Genomic DNA, 13,653 nt, shown 5'->3' with positions numbered 1-13,653 from the left:
AATGCCGAGGAAAAGTATAAAGGCCTAAGATCTGTCATGGCGAATTCAGAGGACAAACGAGATATAACACGATTGATAAGGGAGGAATTTGATGTGGTGAGAATAATATCACCAACATACAAAAGAAGGTATATGACCTCAGAGTTACGGTGATATGTGAAAAGAGAAGTGTCAGAGCGACTGCTGTGAAATCCAATGGATGAAAGATAGACTGCAAATCGTAGGTACCATGCGCGGGGGGCTTCTTTAAGCCCGTACAAGGCTTTACACAAGCGACAAACGTGTGTAGGGTATCGAGGATCAACAAATTCTGGAGGTTGTTCCATATACATTTCCTCTGCAAGGTCACCATGAAGAAAGGCATTCTTAACATCAAGTTGATGAATAGGCCGATAACAAGAGATAGCAATGCTTAAGACCGTATGAATGGTGGTAGGTTTAATAACAGGGATGAACATGTCGTCAAAGTCTAATCCAGGTTGTTGAGAGAAACCTTGGGTAATGAGGCGAGCCTTATAGCGATCCAACTTGTCATGACCATCGAATTTGTGACGATACAACCAACGATAACCAACAATATTGGCATAGGAGGGAGGAGTGACAAGATCCTAAGTGTGATTATAACAAAGTGCATCCATTTCGACATCCATGGAAAATTTCCAGTTTGGATCACACATAGCTTGAGGAGTAGAACACGGGATAGGAGAAATGTTAGTAGTAGCAGAAAGATTGAAGATATGTCGAGGCTTTAAGGATCCAGTTTGAGAACGCGTAGTCATGGAATGACGCGGAATATGATGAGATGTAGAGGTAGGAGACGTAGTGGTAGGAGAGTGAGGAGTGGATTCATGCACCATTGGAGATGGGTAAGAAGAAGAAGGAGTGGATGTGTCCACTGAAGAGGAAGATGTGGTCAGAGGATGTCACACCCCCAAACCAGAACGGCAAAATCGTTCGAGGGTGGATGACTTCATGTAGTATAGTAACAGTTGAAGGCATAGTAAAGAAAGTAAACACAACCATCATATATATAATTTAAGAGTTACATTGTTGGATGATACTTGTTTCAAAAACAAATTACAATATGATGACAAAATGAGTTTAAAACTGACGCTTTAGCATCACTTCTCCAAAAGCTAAAGTTTACTTGTATTACTAAATCCCTGAGAAATACAAGTAGATTTGAAAGAGTAGATCAACATTTAAGCTGGTGAGTTCATAAGTATTTAATGTCAATGTTTGTATAAATTTGAATGAATTTGTTTGTAGATGTTTGAAAACTCCTAGAAAATCTCATATTTCCTACTAATATAAAAGTAGTCTTCTACTAAGACCCGATTGTTTCGAATGTGGTTTCTAAAATTCCAATATTTTTCCATAAGTGTAAGGTAGTAAAAAAAAGTTCCAAAAATTATTATGCAATAGTGTTTTTCATGCCTAGAATAGTAGATTTATGTATGTAAAAGAATCGCTAAGGCATTAGATAACCCCATAAATCAACGTGTTTTTAATACTCCTTGTGAGTTTTATAACCATACTATTGACCCAGACTACCTGTAACAACGTTCTTCAGGCGTTGGAATGTTATGACGTTTGTCACCCCTTACCTGCCGGTCTAACTGTAGCTAACAGTTTAGGTGCGAGATTGTCAATCTCGTATAGATCTATACACAAGTATCACGCTCTCCCTACACGAAACTTAGTATCAAATGGATTTACGTATGAAAAGTTCATTTGTCCTTGTATATGAAAGTGTTTCCTTGATATAGTACTTATAGTATGTAAAATCTCTTGAATATCTAGTAAACTATACCTACTGTAGTTTTTCTCAAATGTATGATTCGTTGTATGATAAACCCTAGTGCAATATCAGCTTGGTATGTAGGTATAACATTTGTAATAACGCTATTGAACATTTACACACCAAAATATAAATAAAGTGTTTGATATTTGTATAGCAACATGTTTTACTCTTAAAGGACAAAATGTTATTGAATAGGTGTTGCATGCGAACATTTTCATATGATAGTTATGAATCACATATGATTTTTTATATAAAGATAAGTGTAGTAAAAGCTTAATGTTTTCCACACGAGAGTAACCATGTGTTTACTTGTATCCCCCCCTTGAAAGTGTATAAAAGCATTTATAAAGTATTTGAAAACATAGTTGTAGGGGTATGAACTCACTTGATAGACAGAAGAAGGTGAAACGAAAATTGAGCAGAACTTCGACTAGGGAAAGTTGAATTTCTCGGGATTCTCGGGAATCTCGGGAATCTCCGAAGTGAAAAACCTTCCTTCGGAACTTGGGTATGAAGACCGAGGCTTCGGGATGGCTTCGGGGGGTTTAAACGCAGAGCTTCGGCAAATGAGCAATGGAATCCAACACCTTCGGCCATTATTTATAGCCCTAATTTGGGCACCACATCGTGGTACACCTCACCACGTTGTGGTGAGGGATTCTATCCTCTTCCGTTGACGAGACGTTTGCTGATGCACCTGGCACCCATCAGTCACAATACCACGTCGTGGTGGGCCTGACAGCCTCGGATTTTGTGTCGAAAACTTGTAAAATTCGTAACTTTCGCGTACGAGCTCCATTTTTAACGTTCTTTATATCCATGCGTAGGTGAGATTATGCTCTACAACTCTCGTTTAGACTTCGTTGGTAAATTTTGAATTTATTTTTATTTATTTTTAACGAGCCGGGACACGAAAAGTCCGTTAAAAATCCATAACTTCTTCATGTTAGGTCCGTTCTCATCAGACTTTATACCGTTGTGCTACTATTGTTGAGATCTTCGATTCTCATTTAGGTTGTATCGGCTAAAAATCTCTCGATCTCTATTTCGAGTATTTTAGTTGTTTGCTGCTATATTCTGAACTTGGAAAAATTATAACTTTCTCATACAAAGTTAGATTTGGACGTTCTTTTATAACGCATACGGTCTAATGATATCTACAACTTTCATTTAGATACCTAAGGCTAAATATAATTGTATTGAAACTTCGTGTTTTACATTTATCAGTATTGTCGGTTTTTACTATGACTCTTAGATTGATCATAACTTCTTCGTTATAACTCGGTTTTTAGTGTTCTTTATATTTCTGAAACCCTTGATACGATGTTTATCATTTTATGTAACCCAATAGAGACTTTTGAACATTCAAATTTTGATGCAAATTTCATTACATTAAAAGAGATTACAAATCCTTGACTTTTTAGGTCGTTACACTGATTCGAAAATATCGGGTTGTCACAGAGGAGTACTACTATAAGATGGAGCAGAAGTCTGAATGATAGGGGGAACATCTTTGGAAATCAGATGATCATAGTCAGAATTAAGTAGAGAAGAATGAAAGTCTTTATAAGGAAAGTGATCCTCATCAAAGATGACGTGACGAGAGATGATGAGATATTGAGATGTGAGGTCAAGGCACTTATGACCTTTGCGATCTAGAGAAGGGCCAAGATAGACACAAGTCGTGGAGCGTGGTGAGAGTTTGTGAGGAGAATGTGACATCCCCATTTTTCACGGCCAGAAAAGACTAATTTTGTTTATGCTTTATAAAAATCAGGGTACTTCTTTTAGTAAAAATGTTGCGGAATTTATTCCCAGTAAAACATGATAAATATGTTATCAAAGCATTTCTGAAGAAATGTATTTTTATTCATTTTAGAACATTTGGGATGTCATCGTCAATACAGAAACATAAGCATAAACAGAACTTACATTCATTATCACTAGTGATCTATATCTCCTTAATCTCTCAGTGTAATGTGACTTCATATCAACACCTGTGATATAAATAAACTGAGTGGGTCAGGTTGGGAAACCTGGTGAGTACATAGGGTTTTCAACCCACAATAATATAATTATTATGTTTAATCGTCAAACAGTTAACCCAATTACCCATCTCCATTATCTTCTTTACTTTTAAGGGTCTACCCTAAGAATCAGCTACTCATCGTTAATTCATTCCTAAGGATCATCCTAATGAATCGGCACGAAATCCATCGTTGTCAGGGTTTACTCAACGGGCACTAAATCCATAGCTGCCAGGGTTTTCTCAACAGGCACTAAATCCATAGTTGTCAGGGCTATTTCATTTATCGACATTATCCACTCGCAATACATGTCAATGGGTTTTTAGAGTACACCGGTGAACACATCGTTCACAACACCTACAGGTTGCGAGCCTGCTAGTGTTCCACTGGACTGTCTAGAATAGTCCGTGGTTGTCATCCATACTCTGCTAAATTATGGGGCCATCATTTGGGAAAAAGGCTTCTCACATCGTCCACCTCTCACCCTCACCTCACGGTCTATTTCACCTCTCAACTCATCATCCAACTCATACTCCATCTATTACATCTACCCATGTTTTACCCCAACATTATCGTAGATATAAAATACATATACAGTTTAAATCATTTAAAACATGTATAAAATCGTTCATCTAGCATAGATAGCAATTATACAGATAATATTCACACATAGCACGTAGTTTATATAAAATACTTCATATCTATGTGTAAGATGAAAGGGACCATGCACTCACTTGATTAGGTGGTGATTTCGAACTCAGACAGCACTTCGTTATCTCAAAATAATTTTCCTCGACAAAACCTAGTATCAATACCACTAGGGTTTAGTTTTTAACGTTAACCGCGACTAATTAATATGCTAGTTATTATTACTATTATATAAGCGTTAAATAACACTCAATATAACTCATAATAATAACCCAAATAATTATTTTAAGGTCCTAATAATGTTACTATAATTAAATAAAAGCTATATTAAATATAGTATAGGCGTAGCTCACTTACAACGGGTTTTTATTAAAAACCGGGCTTCGCTGGAGCTGCGTTTCCGAGCCGAAAGCTTTTCTTCTCGGAGCCGTCGGGCGCTCCGGGGCTTTCTTCTCGTGCTAGGGAGGTTCCTTAGACTTGGAGGGTTTAGGGAGGCTAGAGAGAAGTTAGAGGGAGAAAGAAATGTTTATGGTGTGAAGAAATAATGAAGGGTTCACCCTTTATTTATAGGGATTTTATAGTAAAGTAGCCGCTAAGTTTCGTCCATATCTTCCGCATACGAGCTCCGTTTTCTACGTTTTTTATATCCACATGTTGGTATTTACTAGGAGTACAACTTTCATTTAGACCTCGTCCGCTAATTCTCCTTCTATCTCAGGTTTACAAAAACCGTTTCGTATTTATCGCGCTCGAAGAGTAGCGACTAAGCTTCGTCCATATCTTTCGCATACGAGCTCCGTTTTCGACTTTATTTATATCCACGCGTTGGTATTTACGAGTACTACAAGTTTCATTTAGACCCCGTTGGCTAATTCTCATTCTATCTCGGATTTATAAAACTATATCGAATTTATCGTGCTCGAAAAGTAGAGACTAAGCTTCGTCCATAACTTTCGCATACGAGCTCCGTTTTTTACTGTCTTTTTATCGTTTAACTCCTATTAATGATATCTTCATTTCTCGTTTAGATTATTTTGGCTGAAAATCGACCGATCTAAAATTCGAATTTTCGGGCTGTGCACTGCTATGCTAAATCTTAGAAAAATCATGACTTCCTCATACGAAGTCGGATTTGGGCGTTCTTTTTATGGACACTCTCGGTTTAACATTTTCGATGAATTTTGTTTAGATCATTAAGGCTAAAAGTCACTTTATCATAAATTTACTATTTACACTTCCCGGTGCCGTGCCGGTTCTGTCGTGAAACTTCGACGGGTCATAACTTCTTCGTTATAACTCGGATTTCGGCGCTCTTTATATGTACGGAAACCTTGTAAGATATAATACAACATGGTTAAGATTATTTATTCTAAATAATCTTTTGCCGAAAAGTCGTTTTCGACCCCTAATATCTCTAAATTGACTAGTCCGGATCTACGAGCATTATAGAGAAGTAGATGCGAGATTGAGATAACAGAGACACCCAAACACATGGAGATGTTCGTATGAAGGAAAGATTCCAAAGAGAACCTCAAATGGCGTTCGGAAGGATATGGTGGTCGTGGGAAGAATGTTAAGGGTGTGAACGGCTGTGACAAGTGCTTCGGCCTAGAATTTAGTGGGCAATGAAGCTTAGAATAGATATGTGCGAAGAATGTTGTTGATGGTATGTATGGCACGTTGTGCCCTTCCATTGTGTTGAGACGTATAAGGGCAAGAGAAACGAACACGTATGCCACGAGATTGAAAGTGATTCAAAAGATGTTGATTATTGTATTCACGACCATTATCACATTGAAAGCATTCAATTTCAGAATTAAATTGAGTTTTAACATAAGCTTGAAAATTGCAAAACATAGAATAAACATCAGATTTAGCATGTAAGGGAAAAACCCACAAAAAATGAGAGTAATCATCTAAAAATAAAATGTAATATTTGAAACCGCTAATAATCAAAGCCGAAGAAGTCCATAAATTAGAATGTATTAACTCAAACAGCTTAGAAGTCTTTGTTGAAGAAGACTGAAATGGAAGACGACAATGTTTTCCAAGTTGACATGCATGACAGATAGAAAACTTATTAGGAGAAGTTGTTATAAACTTGCAAGATAGTAAAAACTTTAAAATGGAGGGGTCGGGATGCCCTAAGCGACGATGCCAGACTGGGAGAGACATGGCAGCAAGGCTAGTAGCAAAGTGTTGCGAAGAGGATGGAGTGATGGGATAGAGATCTCCAGTACTGTCACAGCGCTGGAGCAAAGTACCTGAATCAAGAACCTTATCAGAAAAACCAAAAGGGTCAAAAGTAATAGAAACAAAGTTGTCAGTGGTAAATTTACGCACATACACAAGATTTTTAACAATTTTATCAGACAAAATGATATCTTTGTGAATAAATTTGTTATGAGAAAAAGGGGAAAAAGAGTGACCTGTGTGACTAACCGGAAGAAGAGAACCATTACCAACCATGATAGACTTAGGCAGTGTTTGTTTTTTGTCTGCAGATCTGCGAGACCTCTTCTGTCTGCGCCACGCAGACCACGCGCAGACGTTAGCCTTCGTAAACTGTTATTATTTTTTGAAGACTGCAGACCTAAAAATGTTTGCGCGCCCTCTTATTGGCGCAGATGTGGACCAGAGTCTTCTAACATCTTCTAGCCTAAAAAAACATATATATCTTTATTTTTTTAAAAAAAATTTAATTTAATTTTTGCAAATTTATTAATGATAAACAATTTGAAAAAAAATTACAAAACTTAAAAAAAAAGTTTGACGATACAAACATGATATTTTTAACAAATTTATAAATAAAAATCTATTACAATAACAGTCGTTGAAGTTGTTTATATAAATATGAAAAAAAATCATAATATACTCTTATATTTTTTTGCCAAAATTTGTAAAACATTATTTAATACAGTATCATCAATTTCTCGAGAAAATATTTATAGTACGTTTTTAATAGATTTTAATTGAAAAATCGAAGTTTATTTCCATCCATTTATGTATCAAATTCTTTGATCACTAATTATAATGTTTAGTTATAACTCTGCAATCAAAGTTGTTGGTTTTTATCAAATATGTATGTGAATTAATATCATTTTTATTTTTATTTTTTATATAATAATACATAAAAGTTGATCTAGATTCGTTATATATTTATAACAAAGTCATAAAAATATTTTAAAAAAATTACTTTGAAGTTTTAAAAAATCAGTTTATTTAGATTTCAGTTTATTTTAGTAGCCCGCAGATGTTAAAAAAACAAACATTCTTCTTTTTTCAGACAGCAGACGTTTGGTCCACCTTTTCTACTGCAGAGGTCTACAGATGTGGTCCGCAGACTGCATACGTTTTGCCTCAGAAAAAACAAGCAACACCTTAGAATTACATGGTATAAGGGATAGCAAATTACCTTGATTAAATGACATATGTGAGCTCGCGCCAGTATCCATGTAGTAATTGTTATCCGGTGGTGGTTGTACTGATATCGCTTGGAAGATGGAGCTAAGGTCAGTCATTTGCTGAGTTGGAGCCGAACCTTGACCGCCAAAGAAATTTTTTGACTGTTGTGGGGTGTAGCTGAAGGCAGCAGGCCTATTTTGTGCAAGGTGTGACTGGCCATAGGGCTGTTGCTGGACCGAGAAAGAAGAGTGGATCGACTGCTAGAACCGGGCTGATGATGGCTGCTGAATAGGAGTAGTGTGCATCATCAGAGTGTAGGCCGATGGTGCTCCAAAGGCTGCTGGAATAGATGGATTTGGGCCAACAGAAGAGTATTGCTGAAACTGTTGAGGACTGATCCCTGTAGTCGGTTGAAGTGCTGGAGCAAAATTCTGATTTGTTGCCTGTGAACCAAGTATACCTACAAAATGAGATTGTTGACCTGAACTGCAATTTGGTTAGTACTAACATACAAGCTACAATTACCCCTAGAAGCAACCCGATTGTTATTTCGATTTTTATTCCATTTATTTTTAGATTTTCCGGAATTTGTCGATGTCAAGTAAAGAACCGCATTGGAGGTAGTTGAGTTATCTAATGTGACATCAAGAGTTTCTTCACGAGCTTCATGTAATAACAACATGTTTTTAGCCTCTAAAAAAGATGCGAATGGCTTTGTGTTGGTAATAAGATCAACAATGTTGTGATATGAGGGCGGCAATTGGCGTAGTATTTGCATGACAAGCTCAATATTTGTGATCTTGGAGTCGACATCCAATAATGCATCAGCCAGATTCTTCAACGTGTGGCAGAATTCAGTTATTGAGGAGGTACCCTTCTTCGTATTTCTGAATTGATCTTGCAACTTAAGCATGCGAGACATTTTGTTGTTAAGGAAGAATTTGTCGAGCTCATCCCAAATATCTTTAGTTGTACAGTTGTCTCGTGATATGATTTGGAGCAGATTTGCATCAATTGTGGAGTAGAACCAGGACTTAACACGAGAATTAACGGATTCCCACTCTTCATCTTCGTTGCTTGTTGGTTTTGCATTTCCAGTAATGTGTCCCATGACTTTGGCAGCTTTGCAAATATCAGTAAAGATTTGTCTCCAAAGTTTGTATTTGGACCCATCCACAATTAGTTTGAAATTGAACTGATTGTATATGTTAGTGACCGTATAGACAAGAGTTTGAGCGGTTGGGATAGTAGATGAGGATGATCCAGGGGCAGACATAATTCCGAAAAATTTAAAAACAGTGAAATAAAAAGAACGAAAGAACAGTAGCTTGCTTACAGAGAGGAGAATAATTATAGTCGTATGAAGTGCTAATCCTGGAAGATGTGATTAAGCAGGATCTTGAAGATTCTGAATCAGTAGAAAGCGGCGATAGAAGGGGTCCATCTGTATATTCCATCTGTAGGGTTTCTGTGTATATTCCATGTGTATAAATAGTACAAGCAAGAATGTAGAAAATACAATAAGGACCCTATGCTATATAATTAATAAAAATATAAACTAACAGATTCTCGTAATGATGTCTCAATCGATGGAGGATTGGACAGAAGATTAAGTTGTGTTCTTAGGGAATTTATCAAGTGAGAGACTATTTCCATGTTACCATTTATCTGATATTGGTATAGTTACTATAACAATGTGTAAATAAAGTAACCATAAATAATTATTACATAAATGATCCTAAGGCCCTATTTTAGTTAAATATTATAATAATAAATTCAAACTTTGCGATTAAAATTACATGCCACCGTTTTCTCCATTCAAGTCTCAAGATGATAACATATTAGGTAAATAATAATGAAGATTGTGAAATCAAATCCTTAAGATTGCAATTTGCAAGAACATAAATCATTACAATATATTGGAAAATAACTAGGGATGAGCATTAGGACCGTCGGCATCGGAACCGGACCGAAACCGGACCGGAATTGGTAACAAGGTCCGGTTAACGGTTCTCCATTTTTATGAAAACCGGTCTCAGTTCTAAAAACCGAAACCGGTTTGACAATTTTTCCGTTTTTTAAAATGTGCATAACTCATTCATATGAAGTCAAAATTATTTGATTTTTTTTTCCAACATGTAATTTGGAGTTTGTAATTCATTTTTTACTCTATAAACATTTGTTGTGGTTAGATATTGAATCAAACATATGCCCCGAAAGAAAGAATATAGATGTTGCGTTTTCTCTATTTCAACATTCTTTTTAATCTGTCCCATTTTTTGAAACGTGTATAACTCATTCATATGACGTCGGAATTACTTAATTTTTTTTACCTGTATGTAATTTGATATTTGTACTTAATTTAGACTATAAAAACACATATTTTCGTTAGATATTGAATCAGTTATAGATCCCGGAAGATAACATACCAATGTTGCGTATTTTATGTTTCAACATTTTTTTTGGAACCTGTCCAGCTTTTAAAATACACATAACTCACACATATGAAGTCGGAATTACTTGATTCTTTTTTCATCATATAATTTAGTATTTGTACTTCAATTTAGAATGTAAAAAGTGATAATTTGGTTAAATATTGAATCATTTACAAGCTCTAGAAGATAACATATCATCTAAAATATTTCAACCGGTTATAGTTTGAAAAATAACTGAAAACCGGGACCGGAACCGGAACCGGAACCAATGGTCCGGTTCCCGGTTGTTAATATAGAAAAACCGGTTCCGGTTCCGAATCGGTCCGATTCTAAAGCTCATCCTTGAAAATAACTAAAGCATTCATCTGGTTACGCTTATAGCTAATCAACTAACTAATAACTAACAAATATGACAGAATCTAAGAGTAAGTTACAAAAATGCCCTTGAGCTCCAATAACCAGATAATATTAAGCTAGTTACAAAAATGGGTCTTAATCTGCTTTCCTTATATTTCGATATTATAATAAGCCACCCCAGTCAAAGTCTCAACAAAAACCTACTTGTTTTGTTGGGCGTATCATGATTCATGAGGTCGACAGGAAAAGATCCAGAGTAGAACCCATATCAATATTATAATCAGCAACAGTCCGCTCATCTTCTAACACCTCCTCAGCATACAAAAGTCCCATGAAATCAGTCGGAATGCCATTTTGGTTCTGAATCTTTGCCTTCACATTACCAATAGTGTCCGAGCTTTCCACCTCCAGCAGGTAACTCCTCCCTATCAAATTCTTAACAAAAATCTGCTTCTTGGGCGTATTAAGAAGCGCATGAGGCCGCAAGACAAGATTCAGAGTAGACCACATACGAATATTGTAATCAGCCAAAGTGCAACCATCTTTAAGCTGCACCCCATCATAATTAAGTATCTGCACATACGTCGGAAGGCCTAATCTCTCTTCAATCTTTGCCATCACATTATCAATGGGGTCCGAGCTTTCCACCTCCAGCGAGAAGGTATTCCCTATCCAAGTCTTGACAAAAATACGCATGCAAATGCATTCATTAGAATGTTGCCGCAGAAGATGAAACAATGTAGATTCTTGTTGGATGTTGTAATAAGCCAAAGTTTCGGCATCCTCAAGCTGCTTTCCAGAGAACATGAGACGTTGAAGATTCAGTGGAAGCCTTTTGTCCTGAATCTTGGCTTTCAAGTTGTCGATCGTGTCGAAGCCTTCAACTTTCAAAGGGATAGTCTCGCCGGTTAAAGTTTTGAGAGATACCTGCATCCCGCCGCTGTGAAGGGGAAGGAGGAGATGCACAAGAGACACCTTTTCCTGTATTTTAGTTTTGAAATCGTCAGTCGTATCAGAAGGTTCAACCTCTAGAGTGATTATTTTTCCAGTAAACATCTTGATGAAAATCTGCATTCCACCATGGAGACGAGGACGAGATTAAGGGTGGATTCCTTCTGGACATTATAGTCAGCAAGAGTTCTGCGTTCTTCCAACTGCTTGCCGGAGAAAATGAGCCTTTGCTGATCCGAAGGAATACCTTCCTTACACTGAATCTTGGCTTTGACGTTGTCATGTTTATCTTATTCTAAAGGAATTGTTATTATTTTTATGTCATGTTTATCTTTTTCTAGATAGGCTTCTGATCCAATACGATAGGCTAGTTTGTTATATTCTTGGTGGCTATTTATTTATCTTTTCTGATGTAACCAAAAGATGATTCGCATGAATGAAACAAAACTCATTCTCAGTATAAGCTGACTTTCTTTATGGTATCAGAGTGTCGGATCCATACATAACCAGAGTTCCAATGGCAGGAGACAAGGCGGAATCGTCTGGTGATGACAAGAAAAACGAGATAGATACAAGCTCTCCATATTATATTCATCCATCCGATTACCCCAAGCAGATGCAGGTAAACGATGCGTTGAACGATAGTAATTACGGAGAATGGAAGCAAGAGATGATGAATTTCTTGTTAGCAAATAACAAGATGGGGTTTGTGGATGGCACAATCAAGAAACCCGACGCAAAGTCTTCTTTGAACTTTGCTTGGACTCGAGCCGATGCGATGATAAAAGGGTGGATAACGACAGCTATGGAAAGAGAGATACGCACCAGCGTCAGATATGCTAACACGTCATCTGAGATTTGGCGTGATCTAGAAGAACGGTTCGAGAAAGAAGGAGCACCTCGAGCCTACGAATTGAAACAAACCCTCAACGCCTTGCGGCAAGGTGGTGCATCTGTTTCAACATATTACACCAAGTTGAAGACTGCTTGGGATGAACTCCAAACCGTTCTTCCTAACCCTCGTTGCACGTGTGAAGGGTGCCACTGTGGGATCGGCAAACAGCTCAACGAAGTGAAAGAGAAAGAGAGATCCTATGAATTTTTAATGGGGTTAGACGATGAATTTTTTGTGGTTCGAACCCAAATTTTAGCCATGAAACCGACACCATCGTTAAGAACTATCTACCATCTGGTAGCCGAAAGTGAACAACAACGAGCCATTACAAGCAACTCCAAAAGAACCAGAGTAGAAGCTACAACGTTTCAAGCAGATTACAATGGACAGAGAAGCTCCAGACATACTCCAGCAAAGACGAACCCGAAATCGGTCAACAAGGTGATCCAGAAAAACCCTAAGGCAGAAAACGAAAGAAAAGAAAAGTGCTCTCACTGTCAGCGTGAAGGGCACAGTAAAGAAGGATGTTTTAAACTGATAGGATATCCTGATTGGTGGCCCGGCAACAAAGAGAAAATGAAGCCCAAGGCAGCTTGTCTGGAACTAGAAACGAGCCTTGTACCCGGATTAACTGACGAACAATACCAGCTCTTTGTCGCTCACTTTCAAGAAAATGGAAACTTTACAGGCCATAAATCTCACCCACGAGCAAACATGGCAGGTAGAAATCAATCTTATAATGGTTGGGTTGTCGACTCAGGGGAAACCGAACACATGATGTGTAGAGATGATTTTTTGGAAAACAAAAACCCAAACCCTAAAGAGACACCTGTAGTCATCCTCAATGGCGACATGGTGCCTGTTACGGGGGAGCGAGAACACACTCTAAATGGGGGTGTTAAAATTAAAGGAGTTTTGCTTGTCCCTAATTTTGATTACAATCTTCTTTCAATAGGGAAGCTCACCGATGAATTGAATTGTGTGGTTTCTTTCTTCCCTGGTTTTGTTGTAATGCAGGAGTTGGGGATGAAGCGCTTGATTGGAGCGGGTGACCGTGTTGGAGGATTGTATCGGATGGGGTCAACGAAGCCAAGCAAAGCTCTTCTAATGACATTTGAGGTTTGGCATAAA

At 37.4% G+C, this 13,653-nt stretch overlaps 1 pseudogene; it reads right to left on the bottom strand.

The window, feature by feature from the left end:
- Positions 1 to 10,904: 10,904 nt before the first annotated feature.
- LOC145050071 (polyubiquitin-like) lies at positions 10,905 to 12,079 on the bottom strand (annotated as a pseudogene).
- Positions 12,080 to 13,653: the final 1,574 nt, after the last annotated feature.

Source organism: Lactuca serriola, chromosome 5 (genome assembly GCF_051521515.1).
Source record: "Lactuca serriola cultivar US96UC23 chromosome 5, Lser_US96UC23_V15, whole genome shotgun sequence".
Lineage (NCBI taxonomy): Eukaryota > Viridiplantae > Streptophyta > Magnoliopsida > Asterales > Asteraceae > Lactuca > Lactuca serriola.
This window is presented reverse-complemented; position numbering and strand designations above follow the sequence as displayed.